Below are 14,741 nucleotides of genomic sequence, written 5' to 3'. Positions count from 1 at the left end.
TCTGACAGAGTCCTCCCTGCCCTGCCCACAGGAATGGAAAATTACATTGAAGGGTCCTAGACTGTGAGTCAGAAAGTACTTATGTGAGAGTCCACATTGCTAGGATTCAAGTCCTGCTGGCTCCTCCACTTATTAGCTGGGTAGGCTTGGATAAGCTTCCTAATCGTTCAGTGCCTCAGTTTTCTTATCTGTGAAATGGGCTGATAATAGTACCTCTGTCACAGGGCTGTCAGGAGGATGAAGGATTCACTAAATACGCGACCCCTAAAGCATAGCTTGATGCACAGTGGGCCCTTGAGAAACGTTACCCATCCCTCTACCCACTTAGGGAACATTAATGAGCACCTACCGGTCCCACACGCTGGGCCAGGAGCTGGGCATGCGGAGATGCCTGAGAAGGAGGTCTGCCCCCAGGGAGCTCCCCATCCAGTGGGGACATGACCCAGGAAAAGACAATTCCAGGCAGTGGCCTGCCTGCTATGTCCCAACCTTCTCCATTCACAAGTGGCCAGACTGAGACTCGCAGGTCCTCTGGACCTGAGGAGCCATGGGGCTAAGCAGCAGAGCTGGGTGGCCTGGACGCAGTTGTTCCTGGCCGGTCCTCTTACACAAGGGTCCCAGGTGGCTCTGGAGGGCAGCGGGGCCAGTCCAGGCAAAGGTGCTGTGCTTTGGGCCACCCTGCCTGCAGCATGGCAGTGGGGAGTTGGGTCACGGGGCCAGGCGTGGGCATCCACCATGGCTACTGGTTAACCAGGTGAAGGACTTCGATTCAGCCCCCTGCAGGGGCAGGGGCCAAGGGCAGGGGAGTCCCTGACAGCCCCGTGTCCTAGCAGGACAGCAAGCTGGCTGTCCGTGCCGTGCACTGGATTGAGAAGGGCTGGCTGTAGACTCTCTAGGGACAGAGGAGCAGACAGGGTCTGGAGTCTGAGGAGGTAGAAATGCAGTCGGTGAGAGCTCCTTTTCAGCCCAACCTAAGGAAAATCTCTGATCCTTGGTCAGAGCTGTACAGAAGCGGGAAGGGGATGGAAAAGAAAATCAGTTCTCATTGAGCATGAGGCAGGCACTTGACTCTTACTGTGTCTGATCATAAGGTAGCCTGGAAGGGAAACATTAGATCCACTTTCAGGATGAGGAGAGTAAGGCTCAGAGAAGGCATAGCTCACCCACTGTCACACAGCCACTGAGGAATTGGGGGAGAGCGCGGGGAGCGGGGGGCTGGGCTTGCTTTCAGGTCTGCCTGGCTCCCAAGCCAGTGCTTTTCCCTCTAGGCCCGTGACATGGAAGGGTTGGCTTTATAGGGAGAGGATTCCTACCACCAGAAGTGCCACCTGAGTGTGGGTATGGGGGCTGGGGAATGTCCTAGAAGCCATTGAAGCATCCGAAGGGGCTGGATTCCAGAGCCTCTGGGTGACCAGGCAGGTGTCTGTGACTCCTGACTGAGTGGATGAATGTTTTACCTCAAGGGTGGACAGGAAGCAGCTGTGACATGTGTGCCTACCACACCCAGTTCTACCGGTATCTTATTCTCCCTCTCCTCCTCCCCCTTCCTTCCTTTCTTCCTTTTTCATTCATTCATTCATTCATTCATTCATCCATTCATTCATTCATTCATTCATTCAGCACCTACTTGGATTTGTTATGTACCTGTCCCAAGTCAGAAGCTGGGGATAGGGCTGGGGTGGAAGATGGTTGTAGTTTAAAGTTGAGTGAAATGCTTCTTGCTTTGGGAAAGCCCAGGCTAGAAGTGAAAGCTGAGGCCTGAAGAAGGCACCTGCAACAGGAAGCACAAGTGGTGAGTGCCAGAGAGCGATGCGGCTACGGAGTGGGGTGGGGGGTCCTTCCCAGGGGAGGCCGGAGCAACGGACTCTGGCACCAGGGAGATGAGCCAGGACAGGAGGTTGGTGCAATGCCCCGAAGGGCAGCTGATAAGGGCTAAAGAGTTTCCAGGTGATCTCACCTGTTTGGGAACCCCTTGGTCCAAGGACAAATACTTGCAGAAGGTGCAGTGAGTCAGAGGCCCTCCGGGATGGTGCATCCCCGCCCCAGCAATCACCTCCCGGTCAAGGCTTTCAAACGGCTGATTGAGAACCATTCATGGGCTGTAAAATTAATTTAGTGGTTATGACCGGCACTTGACAAGATAGAATGGACCAGAACAAAATGAATAGAATTGAATCAGATTAAAAATAGTAGAGGATGTGAAGCGTGTTGTGTTGTGAAAATTTGTTTTGCAAGTCTGTGCACAGCCATGTGTACACGCACACAGGAACTGGGTCATGGCTGTAGTGTGTGCTTGACCACAGCTATGACTTATAGTCAGAAAACTTAAAGACACTGAATGGGTCCAATCTCCTCGCTTTGCAGAGCATGGCAGAAGAGGGTCGGTTGGGGCACTAGCTCCCTCCTGTGTTTTTTCCTCTAAACTTACCTTTCTCCCAAAGCATAGTTTATGTTGAGACCAGTTTCCCAACTTGAACACTGCTTATTTTTGTCTGTGCCCAGAGCCAGGGCTGCATCTGTCCGGCGGTGTGCCAGGGAATGTGTAACTGTGTCTCTGGAGAAAAAAATATATATTTAATACAGATTATACTGATATAGTGGATGTATCACACAACTCACAAATAATGCAGTATACACTGCTCTCTATTACAGATTCCATAGAGCCAATTAATTCTCACAAAATGCTTTCATTGATTTTTACTGAACTCTTATCTGTAGCCGACCTGTAGTTGATGAACAACCATAGTTTCGACATGAATGTTATTTGACATTTTTATTTACATTAATGAGTAAGACAAATGTGAAACAATGAAGGCAAGGGTTACGTCAAAACTTCCCTCATTCATTGATCAACAGAAACTATTTCCTAGATGAATAGGATAAGAGGTTTTGAATCCTGGGAGATGACTTCTTCAGTTTTTTTCTGCTATTCACAGTGTGATAGCTACAAACATAAAATTAAATGTAATCTGCACCATTAACATTTTTTCTATCAATTTTTAAAGATGTTTATTTACTTTTGAGAGAGAAAGAGAGAGAGAGAGAAGAGAATGCATGGTGGGAGGCAGGGAGAGAAGGAGAGAGAGAAACCCGGGCAGGCTCTGTACTGTCAGCGCGGAGCCTGATGTGAGAGGCTCGAAGTCCCGAACTTTGAGATCATGACCTGAGCAGAAACCAAGAGTCAGATGCTTAACTGACTGAGCCACCCAGGTACCCCTTCTCTGTCACTTTATAGACAGTCTACAAAACAGTAAAGCAAACCCTGATTTGTAGTGTCTGACCCATTTGCATGGTGTTAATATTCCCTCTGTGGCTCATTTCAGGCTGCCCATATGATGCCGCTGAATGTGGGCGTGGAAAGAGATTGTCAGTGACACCATAACATAGTTTCCACCCTGCGGATGCAATAGATGTAGATAACCTCATGATTAGAAAGTGATAGGTTTTGAATCTTTGCTACCTTTCTTTTTTTATTTTTTTATTTTTAATATTTTTTTAAAATTTATTTCTAGGAGAGAGAGAGAGAGAGAGACAGCGTGAGCAGGGGAGGGTCAGAGAGAGGGAGACACAGACTCCGAAATAGGCTCCAGGCTCTGAGCTGGCAGTCAGCACAGAGCCCGACGTGGGGCTCGAACCCACGAACCGTGAGATCATGACCTAAGCGAAAGTCGGACACTTAACCGCCTAAGCCACCCAGGTGCCCCAGCTACCTTTCTTTTAAATACAACTTACTTACTTATAAGTTTATATAACTTCGTTTTTCACAGTGCTGGTGTTTCACAACGGGCCTGCAAAATTCCTGTCCCCAAGCTGGTATAGGCCAACCTGAGGACACTGCTACATCTGCCTGCAACTCTCAGGCAGGATGGCAGAGAGGGTGTGCCCAGCGGTGGGTCAGGGTGGCCCAGAAGCAGACACCCCCACACACAGACTGCTGTGTTGTTAGAGGTTCCACAAGGGCAGGTAGGCGCCGCACACACATAAATGCACACACATACACGCACACACTCCTCTTCCTCCTTCCCTAATCCTCCTTCTGCGCTGAGCACCAAGGTCCTGCCGCTGCCCACCCACGAGGTGCCTGAACTCATGAGTTTCACTTGAAATAGTCTTGGGCATCCTGACTTTTTTCTGCTCACTTGCCCTCTCTGGGCCTCAGTTTCCTGAGGGAAGTTCCCTTGGAATGTTTTTTGTTTTTTTTCATTTAAGTTCAAGTCAGTTGACATATAGTGTAGTATTGGTTTCATGAGTAGAATTTAGTGATTCAGCACTTACATATAACACCCAGTGCTCATCCCAATAAGGGTTCTCCTTCATGCGGTCACCCAGTTAGCCATCCCTCACCCACCTTCTTCCATCAACCCTCAGTTTGTTCCGTGCATTTAAGAGTCTCTTATGGTTTGCCTGCATCTCAGAGGACATTCCTGAGCCTCTCCGTGCCAGGCACGGGCTGACCTTGGGAACCAGAGATGAGTCTGCAGGGTGTGAAACCTCTCCTGGCTTCAGTCCCTCATTTTATTTTATTTTTTTTTTTAATGTTTTATTTATTTCTAGGAGAGAGAGAGACAGCGTGAGCTGGGGAGGGTCAGAGAGAGAGGGAGTCACAGACTGAAACAGGCTCCAGGCTCTGAGCTGGCAGTCAGCACAGAGCCCGACGCGGGGCTCGAACCCACGAACCGCGAGATCGTGACCTAAGCGAAAGTCGGACGCTTAACCAACTAAGCCATGCAGGCGCCCCCAGTCCCTCATTTTAAAAGGGAGATAACACAACCTGCCTCACAAGATTCCTGCAAGGATCAGATCATCTGAAATAGCAGAATGGCTCAGCCATAGTGGCACATAATAAAGTGATATCCATCAAGGAAAGTTGTTTATATGTTTAACTTAAACTATGGGGTGATAATTTTACAGACAAAGGAAGCCAAAGGATTATGGGGCAGAGACCTCCCATGGGCCAGGGATCAATGAGGGGGTGTTTGGAGACAGGAGCTGGGAATTCAGACCACCCATAATCTAAATGCACCAGCTGTATAGCTTGCCTCAGATTGGCCATCACAGCATTTTATTAAGAATTTTTTAATTAGTGGCACCTGGGTGGCTTAGTCGGTTAAGCGTCCGACTTTCGTTTAGGTCACGATCTCGCGGTTCGTGGGTTCGAGCCCCGCGTCGGGCTCTGTGCTGACTGCCAGCTCAGAGCCTGGAGCCTGTTTCAGTCTGTGACTCCCTCTCTCTCTGACCCTCCCCTGCTCATGCTGTCTCTCTCTCTCCTAGAAATAAATAAAACATTTAAAAAAAAAAAGAATTTTTTAATTAATGAGGGGCACCTGGGTGTCTCAGTCCGTTAAGTGTCTGGCTGTAGCTTGGGTCATAATCTTGTGAGTTTGAGCCCCACATCAGGCTCTCTGCTATCAACACAGAGCCTGCTTCAGATTCTCTGTCTCTCTCTGTCTCTCTCTCTCTGCCCCTCCCCCACTAGTGCTCTCTCCTTCTCTCTCAAAAATAGACATTTTAAAAAAGAATTTTTTAATTAATGAAAGATTTGTAATTTACCACCACCCACCATACATGTTTTCACTTCACGCTGATTTCACACACGTCTTCACCTCAGAATGGTGTTTTATGGCTTAGGAACAGCCTTTAGTCTTTTCCCTGGTTACAGAGCAATCCATTCATTCATTCAACATGTGTTTATTGCCTTTAGTCTGTGCCGGGCACTTGTTCTGAGCACCTGATAGATGCGCACAGCTGTCAAGCCGTATATCTCTGTGTACTGCAAGTCAGAAAAAAATCATAAAAAGATAGTCGAATGACCTCAAATCCCACTACCCTGAGGTGACCACGCTTCATAACTTAGGATCGAGAAAGAATTTTCTTTCACTTTATGGTATATCATAAACCCGTTTCCAAGGCTTCATCTGTGGAAAGCAGGTCTTCTGTATTTGAGGGTTTTGTCTCGCTGCTGTCCTGTGGTGTCCACCCTTCAGTGTTCCTGCCATGCCAGCCCTGGAACCACCCGGAAGCAGTAGGAGTAGTAAAGACCAGGAAAGGGGCCTCAGTGGCTCTCGAACTTGGGTTGACGGCAGAATATGTTCACTGCAGCGGCTGCCGGAGAAGAAGTGTAGCCCAGCGGTTCGAGACTCTGCAGCTGGGACCCCTCAAGCTCACCTGTTCCCGGCTGCTGCTGGACTGTCAGTTCAGCCCCTGCAAGCAGGAGACAGGCCAGGCGGTGAACCTGCACAGGCAGTCACCTGCCCAAAGGAGTCTGACGGGTCTGTTATACTGATACGGAAATTTCCTTTCTAGAGTAAACACATTTTCTTTCCTTGTTGAAATGAAGAAGTCAAGTGTAGTCAGATCCCATTTTTGCTTTAAAACTATAGAGGTTATAAACACGCATAGTTATGGAAGGAGAGAGGGCTTTTATTTACTGCTTTATACATTAGTACATATTTTGAGTGTTTTACCATAAGTGTATATTACATTTCAAACATTATACACACGCATGAGAGAGATTGACAGAGTGAGGGATAGAGAGAGAGCATGCACACACAAGCGTGAGAATCTGGGCATTCTGGCACATATCTTAGGCACCTCTCCGAGTATTTCCCTAGCTTACATTTTTCAGAAGTAGGATTCCTTAATGAGGAATTGCTGTATTTTGCCAGTCCTTAGTGTATATATTGCAGAATTAATCCTCAGAATGGTTAGACCAGTTTATGCCCTTACCAGTAGATGGATACTAACTTGTCTTAATCTACAGTAATGCTAGGTAGTACTTTCAATAATTCTCAGTATAATAGATAAGACAGCATTTTATCTTAAGTTCTACTTTTATTACTAGTTGCAATTTTAAGAACTTACTGCATATTTGTATCTCTTCTTTTTAGTGGCTTACTCTTCTTTGGACATTTTTGTTCTTGTGGTGTTTCCCTTCTAATCTCATTTTTATTTTTTTTCTCTTCCTGTAGTTCGTTGGAGTGATTGAATTTTCTTTTTTTCCTAGATACTTTTTAATATATGGGTTTACTCTGTATTTGTATTCTTCCGGGAGTTCCCTGTAGGTTCTTAACATACTTACCTAGCACTGGATTTTTCTTATAAAGCCCAGAAAGAGAAAACAAGCTTCTCCATCATCCTGCTAAACAGGAGAATGTGAGTGATCTCTCTGAGTCCACATCCAGCCCCAGCTCACCCCACCCCCCACGGGGTATCACATGGGATTTTACCTCCAAACTGGCATTTCACACATTTTGTTTCACAAGAACTACTTACACAGATATTTAACAAGATATTTTACTCATTCTGTGTTGGCTGCTGCATTTAAATCCTTCTTCTTCCTAGACACCTCTTTCTTTTCTTAATTAATTAATTAATTAATTGTCACTCAACACATCTCCAAAGGCAAGGGAATCAAAAGCAAATATGAACTATTGGGACCTCATCAAGATAAAAAGCTTCTGCATGGCAAAGGAAACAATCAACAAAGCTAGCAGGAAAAGATAGTTGCAAATGACATTGGATAAAGAACTACTATCCAAAATCTATAAGGAACTCACCAAACTCCACACCCAAAAAACAAATAATCCAGTGAAGAAATGGTCAGAAGACATGAACAGACACTTCTCCAAAGTGAAAATGTTCACTTTGGATTTCACATGAGATGATGCTCAGCGTCACTCATCATTAGGGAAATACAAATCAAAACCACACTGAGATACTACCTCACGCCGGTCAGAGTGGCTAAAATGAACAAATCAGGAGACTCTAGATGCTGGCGAGGATGTGGAGAAATGGGCACCCTCCTACACTGTTGGTGGGAATGTAAACTGGTTCAGCCCCTCTGGAAAACAGTGTGGAGGTTCCTCAAAATATTAACATTAGAACTCCCCTATGATCCAGCAATAGTACTGCTAGGAATTTACCCAAGGGATACAGGGGTGCTGCTGCATAGGGGCACATGTACCCCAATGTTCATAGCAGCACTTTCAACAATAGCAGAATCATGGAAAGAGCCTAAATGTCCATCCACTGACGAATGGATCAAGAAGATGTGGTTTATCTATATAATGGAACACTACGTGGCAATGAGAAAGAATGAAATCTGGCCATGTGTAGCAACATGGATGGAACTCGAGAGTGTTGTGCTAAGTGAAATAAGTCAGGCAGAGAAAGACAGATACCATATGTTTTCACTCATACATGGAACAGGAGAAACTTAACAGAGGACTATAGGGGAGAGGAAGGGGAAAAAATAGTTAAGGAGAGGGAGGGAGGCAAACCATAAGAAACACTTGAATACTGAGAACAGAGAGTTGATGGGGGTGGGTGTTGGAGGCGGGCTCCGGCAGGTCCAGGGGTCCCTGAAGGATGGATGGTGTCGGCGAGTGAGAGAGCCCCGAGATTCTTTCTGATCACCAGGCAGCATCTCTGTCCTGTCAGTTTTGGTGTCTTTATTTAAAGGTTCAGCAACAACATGAAGTCAGAGAAAGGAATTTCTACAATGGGAGGCCTTTTGCGATAACAAGTTTTTGATATTCTGCAGAATTATCCCAGTCATAGTGAATTTACAACCAAGGAAAACAGGATGCTCTTAGTGAAAAACAGGATAACATATAGGTTAAATTGTATATAGATAAGCTAGGAGTGATTCTGTTTGGCTCTCAAGAGGATGAATGTTTCTGAATTGGTTTGTTTGTGGAAACTATCATAGGGGCCCTAAATGTGTCAGTCTTTGCACCTGGGTTTATGTTTTAGCTACTCTTATCTATCCTCATCCCAGCTGCTAGTGTAAGGGAGGGTGTTTGTGGACTGTAGGCCTTGAGGAAGGGACTTCTGTGCTTCACCAATTAGCAAAGATATATGTAGTAACTATGTTCTGCCCTTATCTGTACCTTAACCCCAAAATAGGCTCTTTGTCTCAGGGCCAGGTTCAATTGTAACTCTTGTGTTCTTAACCCCCTTTATTATCTAAGTCTTGGATCTGCAAGGCCCATAGGAAGAGCCTTTTGACAATCATCCACAGTGCTTTCAGCTAAAGGCAGGAATATGCTTTTCCTTATGAGGTATCTGTGTTCAGAATATGGGTCTGATATGGAATATTGTGAGGCCTGGTCAATACCAGCAGGCTCATTTCCAACATGAGCCAGTAGTAGCAGAAGGAGATACCAGTTTTCGTTTCTCATGGCAGGAGCTGTGCAAACACTGCCATTTCCTTGCTGTGACTACCATCCAGAGAGGCCAGTGTGGCTCCCGGCAGGTGGGGGAGAGGGGAAAAGGGGTGATGGGCATGAAAGAGGGCACTTGTTGGGATGAGCACTGAGTGTTATATGGAAACCAACTCGACAATAAACTCTAATAAAAAAATCCTTCTTCTTCCTAGATACCTCTTTCTTTTTAAATTAATTAATTAATTAATTAATATTTAAATTTACATTCAAGTTAGTTAGCATATAGTCCAACAATGATTTCAGGAGTAGATTTCTTAATGACTCTTATCCATTTAGCCCATCCCCCCTCCCACAAACCTTCCAGCAACCCTGTTTGTTCTCTATATTTAAGAGTCTCTTATGTTTTGTCTCCCTCTGTTTTTATATTATTTTTGCTTCCCTTCCCTTATGTTTGTCTGTTTTGTATCTTAAAGTCCTCATATGAGTGAAGTCATATATTTGTCTTTCTCTGACTAACTTCACTTAGCATAATACTCTCTAGTTCCATCCACGTAGTTGTAAATGGCAAGATTTCATTCTGTTTTGATTGCCAAGTAATACTCCATTGTATATATATACACCACATCTTCTTTATCCATTCATTCATTGATGGACATTTGGTCTATTCTCATACTTTGGCTATTGTGGATAGAGCTGCTATAAACATTGGAGTGCATGTGCCCCTTCAAAACAGCACACTGTATCCCTTGGATAAATACCTAGTAGTACAAGGTATTTATCCCTTGCACTTCCCTGCCCTTGCTGGGTCATAGGGTAGTTCTAGTTTTAATTTTTTGAGAAACTTCATACTGTTTTCCAGAGTGGCTGCACCAGTTTGCATTCCCATCAGCAGTGCAAAAGAGATCCTCTTTCTCCTCATGCTCACCAATATCTGTGTTGCCTGAGTTGTTAATGTTAGCTATTCTGACAGGTGTGAGGTGATATCTCATTGTGGTTTTTATTTGTATTTCCCTGATTATGAGTGATGTTGGGCATCTTTCCATGTATCTGTTAGCTATCTGGATGTCTTCTTTGGAGAAGTGTCTATTCATGTCTTTTGCCCATTTCTTCATTGGATTATTTGTTTTTTGGGTGTTGAATTTGTAAGTTCTTTATAGATTTTTGGATACTAATCCTTTATCTGATATGTCATTTGCAAATATCTCCTCCCATTCCATTGGTTGCCTTTTAGTTTTGCTGACTGTTTCCTTCACTGTGCAGAAAGAAGCTTTTTATTTTGATGAGGTCCCAAGAATTCATTTTTATTTTTGTTTCCCTTGTCTTTGGAGATGTGTTGAGTAAGAAGTTGCTGCAGCCAAGGTCAAAGAGGTTTTTACCTGCCTTCTCTTCTAGAGTTTTGATGGCTTCCTGTCTTACATTTAGGTCTTTCATCCATTTTGAGTTTATTTTTGTGTATGATATAAGAAAGTGGTCCAGGTTCATTTTTCTGCATGCCGCTGTACAGTTTTCCCTGCACCATTTGCTGAAGAGACTATTTTTGTCCCATTGGGTATTCTTTCCTGCTTCATCAAAGAATAGTTGGTCATACATTTGTGGGTCCATTTCCGAGTTCTCTATTCTGTTTCATCGATCTAAGTGTCTGTTTTTGTGCCAGTACAATACTGTCTTGATGATTACAGTTTTGTAATACAGCTTGAAATCTTGGGATTGTGATGCCTCCAGCTTTGGTTATAGATTCCTTTCTTATTTCTTGAGAATTTCCTCCATTGTTTTTTCCAGAGAGGGTCTTTTGAGTCCTTGTGTTTCTAAAAATGTTATCTATGTGTAAAGATATATAATTATTTAAATGTATATTTACTTAGAATTCTGTGCTCAGGATTTAACAGTAATTCTGCTAATTTTTTTGCCTACTATTGCTTTTTGCACCCCTCTATTTCCTCCTAGATTTATGCTTCTTTTTAAAAAATTTTTAATTAATTTTTAGAGAGAGAGAGAGCACAAGTGGGAGAGAGGGGCAAAGGGAGAGAGAGAAAGAATCTTAAGCAAGCTCCACGCTCAGCACGGAGCCCAATACAGGGCTCCATCCCATGATGCTGGGATCATGACCTGAGCCAAAATGAAGTCTGATGCTTNATGCTTAGTATCCCTCCTCATCAGGGAAATACAAATCAAAACCACACTGAGATACTACCTCACGCCGGTCAGAGTGGCTAAAATGAACAAATCAGGAGACTCTAGATGCTGGCGAGGATGTGGAGAAATGGGCACCCTCCTACACTGTTGGTGGGAATGTAAACTGGTGCAGCCCCTCTGGAAAACAGTGTGGAGGTTCCTCAAAATATTAACACTAGAACTCCCCTAGGATCCAGCAATAGGACTGCTAGGAATTTACCCAAGGGATACAGGGGTGCTGCTGCATAGGGGCACATGTACCCCAATGTTCATAGCAGCACTTTCAACAATAGCAGAATCATGGAAAGAGCCTAAATGTCCATCCACTGACGAATGGATCAAGAAGATGTGGTTTATCTATATAATGGAACACTACGTGGCAATGAGAAAGAATGAAATCTGGCCATGTGTAGCAACATGGATGGAACTCGAGAGTGTTGTGCTAAGTGAAATAAGTCAGGCAGAGAAAGACAGATACCATATGTTTTCACTCATACATGGAACAGGAGAAACTTAACAGAGGACTATAGGGGAGAGGAAGGGGAAAAAATAGTTAAGGAGAGGGAGGGAGGCAAACCATAAGAAACACTTGAATACTGAGAACAGAGAGTTGATGGGGGTGGGTGTTGGAGGCGGGCTCCGGCAGGTCCAGGGGTCCCTGAAGGATGGATGGTGTCGGCGAGTGAGAGAGCCCCGAGATTCTTTCTGATCACCAGGCAGCATCTCTGTCCTGTCAGTTTTGGTGTCTTTATTTAAAGGTTCAGCAACAACATGAAGTCAGAGAAAGGAATTTCTACAATGGGAGGCCTTTTGCGATAACAAGTTTTTGATATTCTGCAGAATTATCCCAGTCATAGTGAATTTACAACCAAGGAAAACAGGATGCTCTTAGTGAAAAACAGGATAACATATAGGTTAAATTGTATATAGATAAGCTAGGAGTGATTCTGTTTGGCTCTCAAGAGGATGAATGTTTCTGAATTGGTTTGTTTGTGGAAACTATCATAGGGGCCCTAAATGTGTCAGTCTTTGCACCTGGGTTTATGTTTTAGCTACTCTTATCTATCCTCATCCCAGCTGCTAGTGTAAGGGAGGGTGTTTGTGGACTGTAGGCCTTGAGGAAGGGACTTCTGTGCTTCACCAATTAGCAAAGATATATGTAGTAACTATGTTCTGCCCTTATCTGTACCTTAACCCCAAAATAGGCTCTTTGTCTCAGGGCCAGGTTCAATTGTAACTCTTGTGTTCTTAACCCCCTTTATTATCTAAGTCTTGGATCTGCAAGGCCCATAGGAAGAGCCTTTTGACAATCATCCACAGTGCTTTCAGCTAAAGGCAGGAATATGCTTTTCCTTATGAGGTATCTGTGTTCAGAATATGGGTCTGATATGGAATATTGTGAGGCCTGGTCAATACCAGCAGGCTCATTTCCAACATGAGCCAGTAGTAGCAGAAGGAGATACCAGTTTTCGTTTCTCATGGCAGGAGCTGTGCAAACACTGCCATTTCCTTGCTGTGACTACCATCCAGAGAGGCCAGTGTGGCTCCCGGCAGGTGGGGGAGAGGGGAAAAGGGGTGATGGGCATGAAAGAGGGCACTTGTTGGGATGAGCACTGAGTGTTATATGGAAACCAACTCGACAATAAACTCTAATAAAAAAATCCTTCTTCTTCCTAGATACCTCTTTCTTTTTAAATTAATTAATTAATTAATTAATTAATATTTAAATTTACATTCAAGTTAGTTAGCATATAGTCCAACAATGATTTCAGGAGTAGATTTCTTAATGACTCTTATCCATTTAGCCCATCCCCCCTCCCACAAACCTTCCAGCAACCCTGTTTGTTCTCTATATTTAAGAGTCTCTTATGTTTTGTCTCCCTCTGTTTTTATATTATTTTTGCTTCCCTTCCCTTATGTTTGTCTGTTTTGTATCTTAAAGTCCTCATATGAGTGAAGTCATATATTTGTCTTTCTCTGACTAACTTCACTTAGCATAATACTCTCTAGTTCCATCCACGTAGTTGTAAATGGCAAGATTTCATTCTGTTTTGATTGCCAAGTAATACTCCATTGTATATATATACACCACATCTTCTTTATCCATTCATTCATTGATGGACATTTGGTCTATTCTCATACTTTGGCTATTGTGGATAGAGCTGCTATAAACATTGGAGTGCATGTGCCCCTTCAAAACAGCACACTGTATCCCTTGGATAAATACCTAGTAGTACAAGGTATTTATCCCTTGCACTTCCCTGCCCTTGCTGGGTCATAGGGTAGTTCTAGTTTTAATTTTTTGAGAAACTTCATACTGTTTTCCAGAGTGGCTGCACCAGTTTGCATTCCCATCAGCAGTGCAAAAGAGATCCTCTTTCTCCTCATGCTCACCAATATCTGTGTTGCCTGAGTTGTTAATGTTAGCTATTCTGACAGGTGTGAGGTGATATCTCATTGTGGTTTTTATTTGTATTTCCCTGATTATGAGTGATGTTGGGCATCTTTCCATGTATCTGTTAGCTATCTGGATGTCTTCTTTGGAGAAGTGTCTATTCATGTCTTTTGCCCATTTCTTCATTGGATTATTTGTTTTTTGGGTGTTGAATTTGTAAGTTCTTTATAGATTTTTGGATACTAATCCTTTATCTGATATGTCATTTGCAAATATCTCCTCCCATTCCATTGGTTGCCTTTTAGTTTTGCTGACTGTTTCCTTCACTGTGCAGAAAGAAGCTTTTTATTTTGATGAGGTCCCAAGAATTCATTTTTATTTTTGTTTCCCTTGTCTTTGGAGATGTGTTGAGTAAGAAGTTGCTGCAGCCAAGGTCAAAGAGGTTTTTACCTGCCTTCTCTTCTAGAGTTTTGATGGCTTCCTGTCTTACATTTAGGTCTTTCATCCATTTTGAGTTTATTTTTGTGTATGTTATAAGAAAGTGGTCCAGGTTCATTTTTCTGCATGCCGCTGTACAGTTTTCCCTGCACCATTTGCTGAAGAGACTATTTTTGTCCCATTGGGTATTCTTTCCTGCTTCATCAAAGAATAGTTGGTCATACATTTGTGGGTCCATTTCCGAGTTCTCTATTCTGTTTCATCGATCTAAGTGTCTGTTTTTGTGCCAGTACAATACTGTCTTGATGATTACAGTTTTGTAATACAGCTTGAAATCTTGGGATTGTGATGCCTCCAGCTTTGGTTATAGATTCCTTTCTTATTTCTTGAGAATTTCCTCCATTGTTTTTTCCAGAGAGGGTCTTTTGAGTCCTTGTGTTTCTAAAAATGTTATCTATGTGTAAAGATATATAATTATTTAAATGTATATTTACTTAGAATTCTGTGCTCAGGATTTAACAGTAATTCTGCTAATTTTTTTGCCTACTATTGCTTTTTGCACCCCTCTA

This window comes from Hyaena hyaena, unplaced genomic scaffold, assembly GCF_003009895.1.
Source record: "Hyaena hyaena isolate Hyena2069 unplaced genomic scaffold, ASM300989v1 scaffold_93, whole genome shotgun sequence".
Classification (NCBI taxonomy): domain Eukaryota; kingdom Metazoa; phylum Chordata; class Mammalia; order Carnivora; family Hyaenidae; genus Hyaena; species Hyaena hyaena.
Note: the sequence above shows the minus strand (reverse complement) of the source record.